At 36.4% G+C, this 11,692-nt stretch overlaps 1 pseudogene; it reads right to left on the bottom strand.

Moving 5' to 3' along the window:
• Nucleotides 1-24: 24 nt before the first annotated feature.
• On the bottom strand, nucleotides 25-1,402 carry LOC143599885 (QWRF motif-containing protein 2 pseudogene; annotated as a pseudogene).
• Nucleotides 1,403-11,692: the final 10,290 nt, after the last annotated feature.

Consider the following 11,692-nt stretch of genomic DNA (forward strand, 5'->3'; position numbering starts at 1 on the left):
TGCAATTAGTGACGATGTTCATACCTCTGAACTATGTCTCTGCTTCATCAAAGCATCTTCATTCCTTGCATTAACAAACCGCCACTGCAACTGTCGATTATAAAACAACCTCAACAAATGTGCATCCACAATCCGACTCTCACCCACTTTCCCCCTTTTAACATCAACTGCAAAACTAAGAACCGAAGGCGTTTCACAAAACCCCGTACTAACCGTCCCAGAAACCGAACTCCTCCTCGGACTAACCATCCCTCGAGCCGGCGAAAACGTCCCCGATGACATCATAAACATACTTGGTGATGCAGGCCTCATCCTATTCGGAGACCCCATCGTTCTCGGCGAAGATAACGGGCTCTCGTTTAAAAACTTCTTCGCAAAGGCCGTCTTTGATGGGGTCACATGCTTTGAACCCGGGCTCGTTGAATCCTGTAACCGCCTCATCCGACTACTCGTTTCTTGCCAAAACTTAGCGGATACAACCATCCCTCGTTGTCGTGCCGACCCGAAACCTTCTTGGACTCCAGACGTGCTACCAGATGACACACTATCAGTATCTGAAACATCAGATTGTACCCGTTAACCGAATTAACCAAATTCCCACTTGGATTTTGTTGAATTACAGAACTACCCAAATCAAGACTCAATCTACCGCCATCAACCGAAGACCTTCTACCCTCCAAATTCATAGACTGATGCAAAGCCCTAATCACATTCCCAGATCCAATCATGCTACTTTTCTCAACCCCACAATCAAGACTCAAACTTTTCGACAAAATCGTCTGATTCGACTGTCGGGCCCGGGCCGGCCACCGATGCTGATCCGAGGGTTTAGTATTCTCTGCATGATCCCCTACTCCACTGTCCACCTTAGTTCTCATGGGGGTCCCTGTTCTTTTCCTCTCCGGGGTACCTTTTCGCACACTACTCGAATTCGGGGAAGGTTTCGTTTTACTAATCGGCAGCGAAAACGCCTCACCCTGAAACGAAACCGATAAGCTCCGTGTAGACGTGACCAACAGCTTGGTGGCGGCCGACACCTCCCCGGCACCAGCATTGCCGGGTTTTAAACTGAGATCCGGTCGAGCGGATCGCCTGCGGTCGGCAGAAACCGACCGTTTGGCCACGGGAGTTGTGGAATTTCTTGAAATCAAAGGGGATGGGAACCTTCTGGAAGATGAATTAGGGTTTGAATTGGAAGTGGAAACTGAATTTGAATTTGAAATTGAATTAGATGTTGAGGGTGAAGGAGACAAGTATCTTGAATTAACCTGTCTTGATTTGGGTCTGGCTGATTTATTATTATTATTATTATTAGGGTTTGTAATTCCATTATCAGAAGGCAACAATGGGGGTCTGGTTTGGTTGGTTGTTTCAGAAATTGCAGCCACCATCATTGATATAATAATAACCCAGATGAATCTTTGAAAACCCACCTCACATAGTTGAAAAAACACAAGAAATTAAGACTCTTTAATGTAGACTATCAAGACTGAAAATGGGGAAAAGGGTAGTGAAAAAAACCCAGCAGAGTGATGGGGGTTGTGTTGAGATTTGGAAAAATGAATACCATATATTAATATGATGAGTAGCCAGAAATAACTAGATTGGGAAACTTTCTAACATATGACATGACCGATTGGATCATCCTAGGTGATGCAATATCTTGGAACTGGTGTGGAAACAGTTAGTTGCTAGACCGCTTTTGATGAGATACAAATTGATAACGTGGGCATGTGCTTGCACCGATCAAATGACGATCATGAATACTCTCCATTGCCATTAGCAAAAGAGAACCAACTTCGTCCCACCTAAAAATATTTGGCTGTGATGTCCATGTGCCAATATAGCCGCCACAACGCTACAAAAATGGACAATAGACAAGATTGAGCATTACATGGGTTTAACTTCCAAACCATTATCAAATATACACACAATCATCCACGACAGGCTGTTACAACATTATATGCTAATGTAGCATCCGATTTTTTAGAAATAATAAATAAAGGAACTTTATTTATTTAATTATGCATTATTATTTGTCTATGTTAAATGATAATAAGTTAGGTTAAGACTTAGAGATAAAACATGGACGAGGGAATGGTTATGGGCTTAGGCTATATAAGCTCCTTAAACCTAGATCTCATTTCCATCCCTTTTGCCTTCACACACTCAAAACAGACACTCCATCATTCATCAAGAAAACCCTTTAGATCTAAAGCTTAAAATGGAGATTTGAGCTTGTTACAGACTGAAACCATTGCAAGATATGGGACTTGTCCCACATCGGTTGTATGGGCAACTAATATGGGGTTTATAAGCCAAATAGGTTCCCTCACCTATCAGACTAGTCTTTTGGGTTGAGTTCTTCTGTTTGGTTTGTAACAGAGCTCCTTGATAGCAAGTTAACAAGAAACGAACAAAGTTTTCGGATCAAACCACGAACCGAACTCGAACCGAGTCCAAAAGAAGGTACTTTGATTGAAAGGTTAGATAATTGATGTCGGTTTGCCATATGATTTGGTGGGATGATAAATCGGGCTATAACAAGTAGAAAAAATACAAAGTTTGCTATAAACGAGTTAATGGGTGTAAATCGGGTTAGTGGGTAAGGTTCGAATCACTAGAAGGATGGGTATATGAAGTCGGTATTAGGCCTGTAAATGAACCGAACGTTCGGTAAACTATTCGTGAACCGTTTGGCGGGAAGTTCGTTTATGTTCGTTTATTTAATAAATGAACGAACATGAACAAAAAACTTGTGTTCGTTTAATTAAACGAACGAACATGAACACATGTTCCGTTCGTTCATTTATGTTCATGACGTTCGTTGACGTAGGTTGTCGCGGTCTACTCAAAAACAATTAATTAAAAACTTAAATACCTATAACTAGTGCGGGTAAGTAAAGTCGTCTCCTCAGGGACTCAAGGAAAGTGCTAATTTTAATACTACTAATTTAATTATTAACTAAGACGGACAGACGATGTCAAGCAGTTTTTAGAGAAAGATTAATTAAAACTAACAATTACTTAAAAACGATTTGTAAATAATATTAATAAAGGCATTCACTCTAGGTTCGGTTAATGTGACATTCAACTTAATCCCATATTCAATTATATTGATTACGCAGTAATTACTAAACCTAGTAGTTTGATTGTGATGTCAAACGATACCCTAACCGAATTGATGACACAATTGAACTCGGTTTACCTAATCACCAACTTATGTTTGTTAAAACCAATTAAAAGACAATATTTGATGATAACTAATCAATGACACAAGAGCTCAAACCCTAAATGTTGATGAACACAACCAAACAAATAATGCATTAATTAAAAATCCCAAACACAAGTTGTTTAAATAATCAATCACGAATTAAGCAAGACTAAGGCAATAACTCAATCAAGCTCATAAACATTAAGCATACGAATCTGGTCAGAAGTTAAAATACACAAAAACCTACCCTAGAATGAACAAGAAACTTAGCCAAGCATCGATATATTGATTATATCACTTATCTTGATGAACATGCAAACCCGAGATGAACTGGAAGCCTTGGAATGGTGGAAGATCGTCTTAAGCAGCCTCTTTTGTCTCTGGAAGTCGTGTAAAACCGAATGGGGAGGTTAAGCGGTTTATATAAGGCAAACCTAAATTTTTGACCGACTTAAGCATCTTCACGTATTGCTAAGATGATAGGCGTGCTTCTTCGCGTTTCGCGAAGGACAAAATAGTCGCGGCTTGATTTCTGCAACTTCGCGTATCGCGAAGTTTCCCTTCTTTGCATCTTCGCGTATCGCGAAGATGTAAAACTTCAGATTTTTTTATTTAATCTTCTTGAATGCCTCGTGATGCGTGCACGTCCAATATCTCACTTATCGATCTTCATTCCAAGCCCGTAAATATCCTCGTTAAGCTCCATAGCTTCCAATGTCCTGAAAACACATAACAATGCTTGAAGTACCAATGTTTATTCATTTATTTAACTAAAATTAACTAATAAATATATAAAATAAACTAACTTTTACCCAATCATCATTCGTTTATGTTCGTTTATTTATGCTCATTTATGTCTGTTTATTTATGTTCATTTATGTATTAATAGAAAATAATTAAATATTATCTAGATAAGCCATTTGCTTATATTTGTTAATTTGTGTTCATTTAGGTGTTTTCATTTAAGTTCGTTTATGTTTGTTTGTGTTTATTTTCATTTGTTCATGTATGTTCGTTTATCTTTGTTCAGTTATGTTTGTTTAGATTTTAAGCAAATGAACACAAATGTCCCTTTTTAAATAAACAAACATGAACATAATTAAATATTTGTTCGATTAAACGTCCGTGTTTTTTTAAAGTTAAATGAACGAACACGAACATGCCCTTATTCGTGTTCATTCGATTCGTTTACAGGATTTCATTATTCACATTGATGAATACATCAGTCTCAGTCTCTAGGCTCTGTCGATTTTATTTGTGTTCGTGAAACGTTCGTGAACACATTAATTTCCTTAATGAACGAACACGAACATAAAATCTTGTTCGGTAAGTGTTCGTGAACACATTATTTTCTTAACGAACGAACTTGAACAAGGCCTTGTTCGTGTTCATTCGGTTCATTTACAGCCCTAGTCGGTGTGTCACGAAACTCGTTATGAAGATGAATTGGTTATGAGGAATCGAAAAATAACAAAAAATGGTTGAGGGAAATGATATAATGATAAATATATATGTTTCCACCGTATATTTTATAAAGTATTTTATTAGTTTTTGTTAGTTTTTAATAAGAATTTATATACTACTAACATATTTATGTTTTTTGGGTTTCGGGATTTAAACGCGGCAGAAAAGCGCGGAAAAGAAGCTAAAACTAAGAGCCGGGACGAATCAGGGTTGAACCGGAATGAACCAGTAGAAGAACCGGTTGGACCGGAAAAAGAACTGGACCAGATGGCCTAATCGCGCCACGCGACTAAGGTATATAACCTCGCCGCATAGCACGACGAGGGTGGTTGTGTCGCCGCGTAACGCGGCCAACTTTCTATTTCTCGTCGCGTAGCACGACGAGCCCCTTTTTCCAGAAAGTTCTTACGTGTGGACGGGTTTTGAAGCCTAAATCACTATATAAACATCCTTAATCAAAACCTGAAGGAGACACGAACTAGAGGCCGCCATAGACGAAATTTGAAGTCTGTATTACGTATTTTAGAGCTTTTGGAGGCTAGAATTCGGTGAAGTGCTAATTCAAGGGAGACTGAATACTTATGGGTTTTATCATCTTTAATCTTTCGATTTCTAGTTTTTATCAGATGTTCACCATGATTTCTATCGTGTTTTGTTTGATTTTAAGATTTTAGGCTAAATATTATAGACTGCCTAGTTTTATGATGAACTTTTGTTGAAGTTGGATTTTATTTGGGATTTGTTTTTCGTTATGGGTTTATGAATAAGTAAAGAGCTTAATATTATTTATTCTATGCATGTGTGTGCTTAGGATTGTTTGGTGAGTTTTAGTGTTTCACAGTTTCCTTGGTGACTGTCTGTCACATAATATGATTATATTAGGTCATCTACTGTGTGTTTTTAACTAGTTTGTGGTCGATATGCATTAAAACCATAGAAACAATAATAATTAATCAAGTAGACCTAAGTGTGATGCTAATCTAATAGCTGTAAGGTGATAGATTATTTGATAGATCTTTGTTGATTAAGATTGTTAGATTTAGTTCGTCGTAAGGAGTCCGTCTAGGTTTGACTTTAAAGCTTTGTCTATTAATGTCGAATGCATTTATTAAACTACCTTTGATTTTCGCGCTATAAGGTAGGATTTCGTTTAAAGGTACTCGTTCATATTTAATTGGATAGCGTAAGGAAGTCTAATATTATAACTAGTGTTTTTAAAAACTTAACATAAATCCAAAGGTGTCTTCTTGAGAAGGGTCAGGGATCCTGTTCGGGTTTTCTTTAAGTGATTATTGTATGATCCCAGTTCCATAACAAAGCATTTTTCCGATTAATTGATAACTGAAACATTGGGGATTCTAACCTAGGTGGTTTTTCCATCATCATCTGAATTAAGTCCAAGTTCTAAGTCGAGTCGTTTTTAGTTTTATTAATTAGTTTAAAATTAGTATTTTAGTAAAACCCCCCTCAAAATAATAATAAAATAAATAAGTGTTTTTGTAGTTGAGTCTAATTTAGCTAGTTAACGTAATTTAAAGAGTTTCGTGAGTTTGATTTCTGGACTTACTTAGTTGTACTAGAGTCGACCATTTACTTGCCGGTTAGTAGTTTCTGTTAAGTTAAGAGTCTAGAATTATTACTTTGTGTTTATATTAGATTAACTTTAGTTAATAATTATATAACTACTTTTAGAACATCAAGAAACGACTGGAACGGAGAAATGATCCTAATTCAAATTGCAATGGCTTGAATGCGATTATGATTCAGCTTGAATGGGATTGCGATTCGGGCTTGAAAGCGATTGCGATTCGGGCGGGCTTGAATGCGATTGTGATTCGAGCTTGAACGTGATTGCGATTTAGGCTTACAAGTTGGTATAAGAGCGTAAGTTTGAGATAAATAAGCATCCTACATGCTTAGAATCCAACAGAGAATGGGAATAAAGGAAGATGCCAGTTCAAGTAATCCATGTGTCACTCAATCAAGCTCAATAACGGTAAAGTGCATACTTAATGAATAATGTAAGAATGTGTAAGAAAGTTAGCTTAATTGCTAGAGATAGGAGTATGTGATTATATATGATTATGTGAATTATTTGCATGATTGTTTAACTGTATAAGAAGTAGAACCTAGCACAAGTGAAGTCATAAAAGAAAGTATATAGGACACGGAGGGTAACGTGATTGGTTAATCACAATTGGCCATTGTTATTAACTGTTTATGTCACACCTCGACCTAGGGCCTAGGCGTAACACCCGTAGTTGGTACTTGTTTTGAAAATATATCAGAGTTACGGGTTATTAGCGGAAGTCTTTATTTATAAAATATTAGTTTATTTTGAAAACTTCTTGGATAGTAAATATCCGAGTGATTGGTTTACAAACCTTGTTTTGATCTTGTTTGTAATATTTTAATAATTAAAACTGAGCCATCTCCACAAGCGAGCATCTAACTCCATTAGTGACTCTTATTTCCTTCTACCTGTACTGTACTATGCTTTGCTTTCCTGTAATGTGGGGGAAAATATGTCAGCGATATGCTGGTGAATCGTTGACTCTAAAAACATTTATTAAATCTTTGACTGACAAGATAGTTTTTGAACAATCTCAGCATAAACGTCTCTTATTTCTGGGAACTTGTGTCATTGCCATACACACACAATTATGGTTCTCCGGGAATTGATGCCAATTTGAGAACTTTGGTTATGATTGTTTAGCCTGCGGCCATGTAGCCTTGATTGAAATGCTAGACAGATATGTTTGGATCCAGACACATATGTACTCGGTCTGAGTTGCTTTTATTTTCTACCTTGTGACTTAGGGATCATGTAATCCCTTAAATTTAGAGATTACGTAATCTCATATAAACATTTGACTGACTTGTTAAGATAAACAACCCGTTTATTTTAATAATTGACTGTAAAAGGTTTAACGTATTCACCTGTGATTGTCTTTTCTGAATGATGTGGTGATCTCGTTTGAAAACCTTTGTAAATGATAATTGACCTATAATAAAATAGGTTTATATAAATACCTGGATTGTCTCTTGATCCGGCTATAAACCTTTAGTCTGGTTTTTATAGCTTTAAACCTTGACTGATCATTTGTTTGAATAAAATATTTAGACCCGTAGTCTTTTCATTTATTTACAAATCATGTGCTGAGTTTCTTCTTCATGAAGAAACATCTATTGATAGGTTTCTTCTTCGAGAAGAAACATTGAATGACTATAACCTTTGTATTTAAAATCCTACGTTTCTTAATCACGAAGAAAACTATATCTCTTGCATGTGATGTTTCTTAATTGTGAAGAAACATTATTTTAACTATAAATTTCGTATGTATAAATCTTTTGTAAACATATTTATGATCAAGGTTTGGGATATACCCCTGACTATTGTCTAAGCCAAGTATAATAATAATAAAATAATAACTTACGCGGAACCCCTACCTTGCACGGGTATTCGGAGTTTATATGCCTAAGCTTGTACGGCCAGCACTTCTACTCTCTATTGCGTATTAAGCTTAAACTGTCGGAACCTTGGGGCTTGGCACGTACTACGAGGTGCAGAACGCAAAACGAGGCTAAGTGTGTGTGAAAAAGTGTAGTTGGGAGTTATGAGAGGTTTATGCCGTGAACCCCCCCCCCCCTTTATAGCTGAAATTGGATTCCATCCCGTATCGCGATGGACCCTCCTCTTGGCCCATCGCGATGGTAGGAGAATGACGTGTGGTATGCTGACTCAGCCATAGCATCTGCCACATGTCATTCCGTTGCGACACGTGTTGCTGAGTCATAATGCTCCATCGCGTATCACGATAGCCTTGTTCTGGGCTCATCGCGTAACGCGATGGGTTCCTGGAATCAAATTTTACTTTCGGTCCCTTATCTTTGATAACTTGTCACTTCTTGGTCATGCTTTCATTTTCCAAAAATACTAAGGTGGCCTTACGCGGCGATGCGAGCGCGCGAAGTGCAAAGTGCGCCATCAAAACGTCACATTACGCCCATCGCCCGAGTCCGAGTTCGTGACCGTGCGCTGTGCGCGTCCGGTGCTTCGCACCCTCCGCTAGAACTATGGAGAGTGGTTAGCTATATAAGAATATAACTATGGAAACTCTTTTTCTTATAAAGAGCTTCCATTTCTTTTCTTCTTTCCATGTGGGATGAAATTCCTCTTTCTTATTTGTACCCATGTGGAATAATTTCACTTTCTTCCATCTTTTCATGTGGGATGGAATTTCTTACTTCTTTAATATGAGATATTTTTTTTATCTCATTTTTCCCATTACTTGTCTTGTAAATATTTTTAATCCTTCAACTTTCAAAGTTGACATTTTTAGTCCAAAACATTTATGGGATTTTCTATGATGGTACAGTTTACCTTACTGTTCTTGTACTAAATGGTTCATAGATTGATCACATTTGTGCTTTCCCTTATAGAATTCGAATGGCTGGTGCAAGAAGAGTGTGTGGAAAAGGTCGTACTGGTGAAGTCGGTATGTCACGGAACTCGTTATGATGATGACTCAGTTATGAGGAATCAAAAAATAAAAAAAAATTGGTTGAGGGAAACGAATGGAACGGAGAAATGAGTGTAGTTCAAATCACAATGGCTTGAATGCGATTATGATTTAGCTAGAATGTGATTGTGATTCAGGCTAGAAAGCAATAATGATTTAGGCTTGAACGCGATTGCGATTCGGGCTTGTATGCAATTTCGATTCGGGGCTTGGGTTGCGATTGCGATTCGACCTAGAATACGATTGTAATTCAGGATTTGTTGCGATTGCGATTTGGGCTGTGATGCGAGTGCGATCCAACTGCAAAGCGATTACGATCCAACTGAGATGCGATTTGAGTTGGATGCGATTGCGATCCGGCTGGTAGTGCGATTGCGATTCGAGCTGCTTGCGAATGCGATCCGGGTAGGTTGCCAATGCGATCAGCCTAGTTAAATCCAATAATAAATTTGAATGGGTTACTAACTTAGATAGTAAGACATGGTTAGGAAAGTAGTTAATTGACACTTTTACTTGTTAAAAAGTTAGTCATGCCCATTTGAAGAAAGGAGTTGCCATTAGCTTTGAACGTAACAAGATCCATGTGAGTTTCTAGCCCCTTTCCTTTTAAACATTTTGGGGCTGTGTGCATACTTATAAGAAAAGTACATACATTATTTGAATATAATTGTATATTGTAAGAATTCATCGTATGTGTTTATAGTGTTTATGCATATATGATTGCAAGAACTGAAGGATGGTTAGGATGCAAGAATTAGAATGGCAGACCCTTATAATATATGTGCAAGGATTAGAGTGGCAGACTCTATAATATATGTTCAAGAATTAGGATGGCAGACCCTTATAATATATGCGCAAAAATTAGAGTGGCAGACTGTATAATATTTGTGCAAGAATTAGAGTGATAGACTCTATAAAATCTGTTTAAGAATTAGGGTGGCAGACCCTTCTAATATCTATGCAAGAATGTAAGAATAAATGTAAGAATGATTAAGAGATAAGAATATAAGTATAGGTTGTATGTAAGAATGGTGTCTTCAGATACGAATGTGTATGTATGTGTGTTTGTGTGTGTGTGTGTCTGTATGTATGTATGTATGTATGTATGTATGTGTAAGATAACCTGTGACTTGTGTAAACTAGAACTTATTCAGTGTAGCTGACTTTTGGTATGCATGCAGGTAAATAGGTTGAAGTAGCTAGCTTGAGGAACACACATGGCAGAAGAATAAAGAAGCTAACATCAAAAGTAAGAAGTTATGATGTTGTGTGATGTTTGAAGTTTTGAACTTAAAAGACATGTTTAAATGTTTGTTTAAGTTTGAGAATATGTAATGAATGGTTGAAGTCTTAATTTTTCCGCAAAAGTTATAACTCTGAGTAAATCCAACACCAATGTAGGCTGTTAGGTGCGAAGTCTTACAGCTAACTATTAGTTTAATGAGAAAGATATTCTTAGTCTTGGGGGATAAGAATAAGAAATGACTAGGAACAAAAGAAATAACGATGAATTCATCATTAATATTAAATCTAGACCCTCAAAGTGGTTAACCTAAATTTGAAGTCCAAAAGATCATTTATTTACAAAGAAACGAATGAATTACTTTTTATTTTTTTGAACTGCGTTAAAGCAATGACTCACCTACTTACTGCTAGTTCGGCACGGTCTCCTTGCTTGTGTTCAAATCCTCTTACAATGGTGCTCACCATATAGCGAATGAATTACTAGATACATTCACAAACACAAAAACAATGATAAAATCATATATACCACTACACTAGCATTACATGCTCTTGCTTGAATCGATGTAACTAAACAATTAATTACCATATAAAGAAAACCCAGAAGATCAATTGGTTCCAAATTAAGGACCACAAAAACGGAAAGAGCAAAATGACGTATGTAACATTCGTTACTTTTCAAATCTGAAAACCCGACCCATTTCAAATTTTCGGTTTTTGTTTATAAATATATATATTATTAAAAGATTCTTAAGTTTCACTTCAAGTGACATTCGCCATTTTTGAGTTAGTATTGTGTTCGTTAAACCGACCCGGTTTTTCATTTTAATGTACTCTTGTTCATCGTTTGTCATACCTTCATTTTCTATTCGTATTGAATTCCGAGGATTTACGGTTATCATTTGTCGCGTTCAATTAATTTTGCGCAATTAACGAAAGTCAATGTTTTAAAGATAAAACAATTTGCAAACTGTGCGGGTAAAATATAAAAATATCCAAGTTATATAAATTCTATTTCATATATATTGCACCTCAAAGTTCAAGGACTAAAGAGTAAATATATTTTGAAAACTAATCAATTTTATTAGTCGAGGTGATCCATTTAGTTATAAATACAATCATATGTTACATATTTCATATGTAATAGCTTTTCCTAAAGTTATTTAAATATATTAACCATTACTAATATATATATATATATATATATATATATATATATATATATACTTTATTCAAATGTCGCATAGAT

The sequence above is a fragment of the Bidens hawaiensis genome, unplaced genomic scaffold, assembly GCF_021521415.1.
Source record: "Bidens hawaiensis isolate Kalapana, Puna unplaced genomic scaffold, B.hawaiensis_p1.1 tig00053034_1, whole genome shotgun sequence".
Lineage (NCBI taxonomy): Eukaryota > Viridiplantae > Streptophyta > Magnoliopsida > Asterales > Asteraceae > Bidens > Bidens hawaiensis.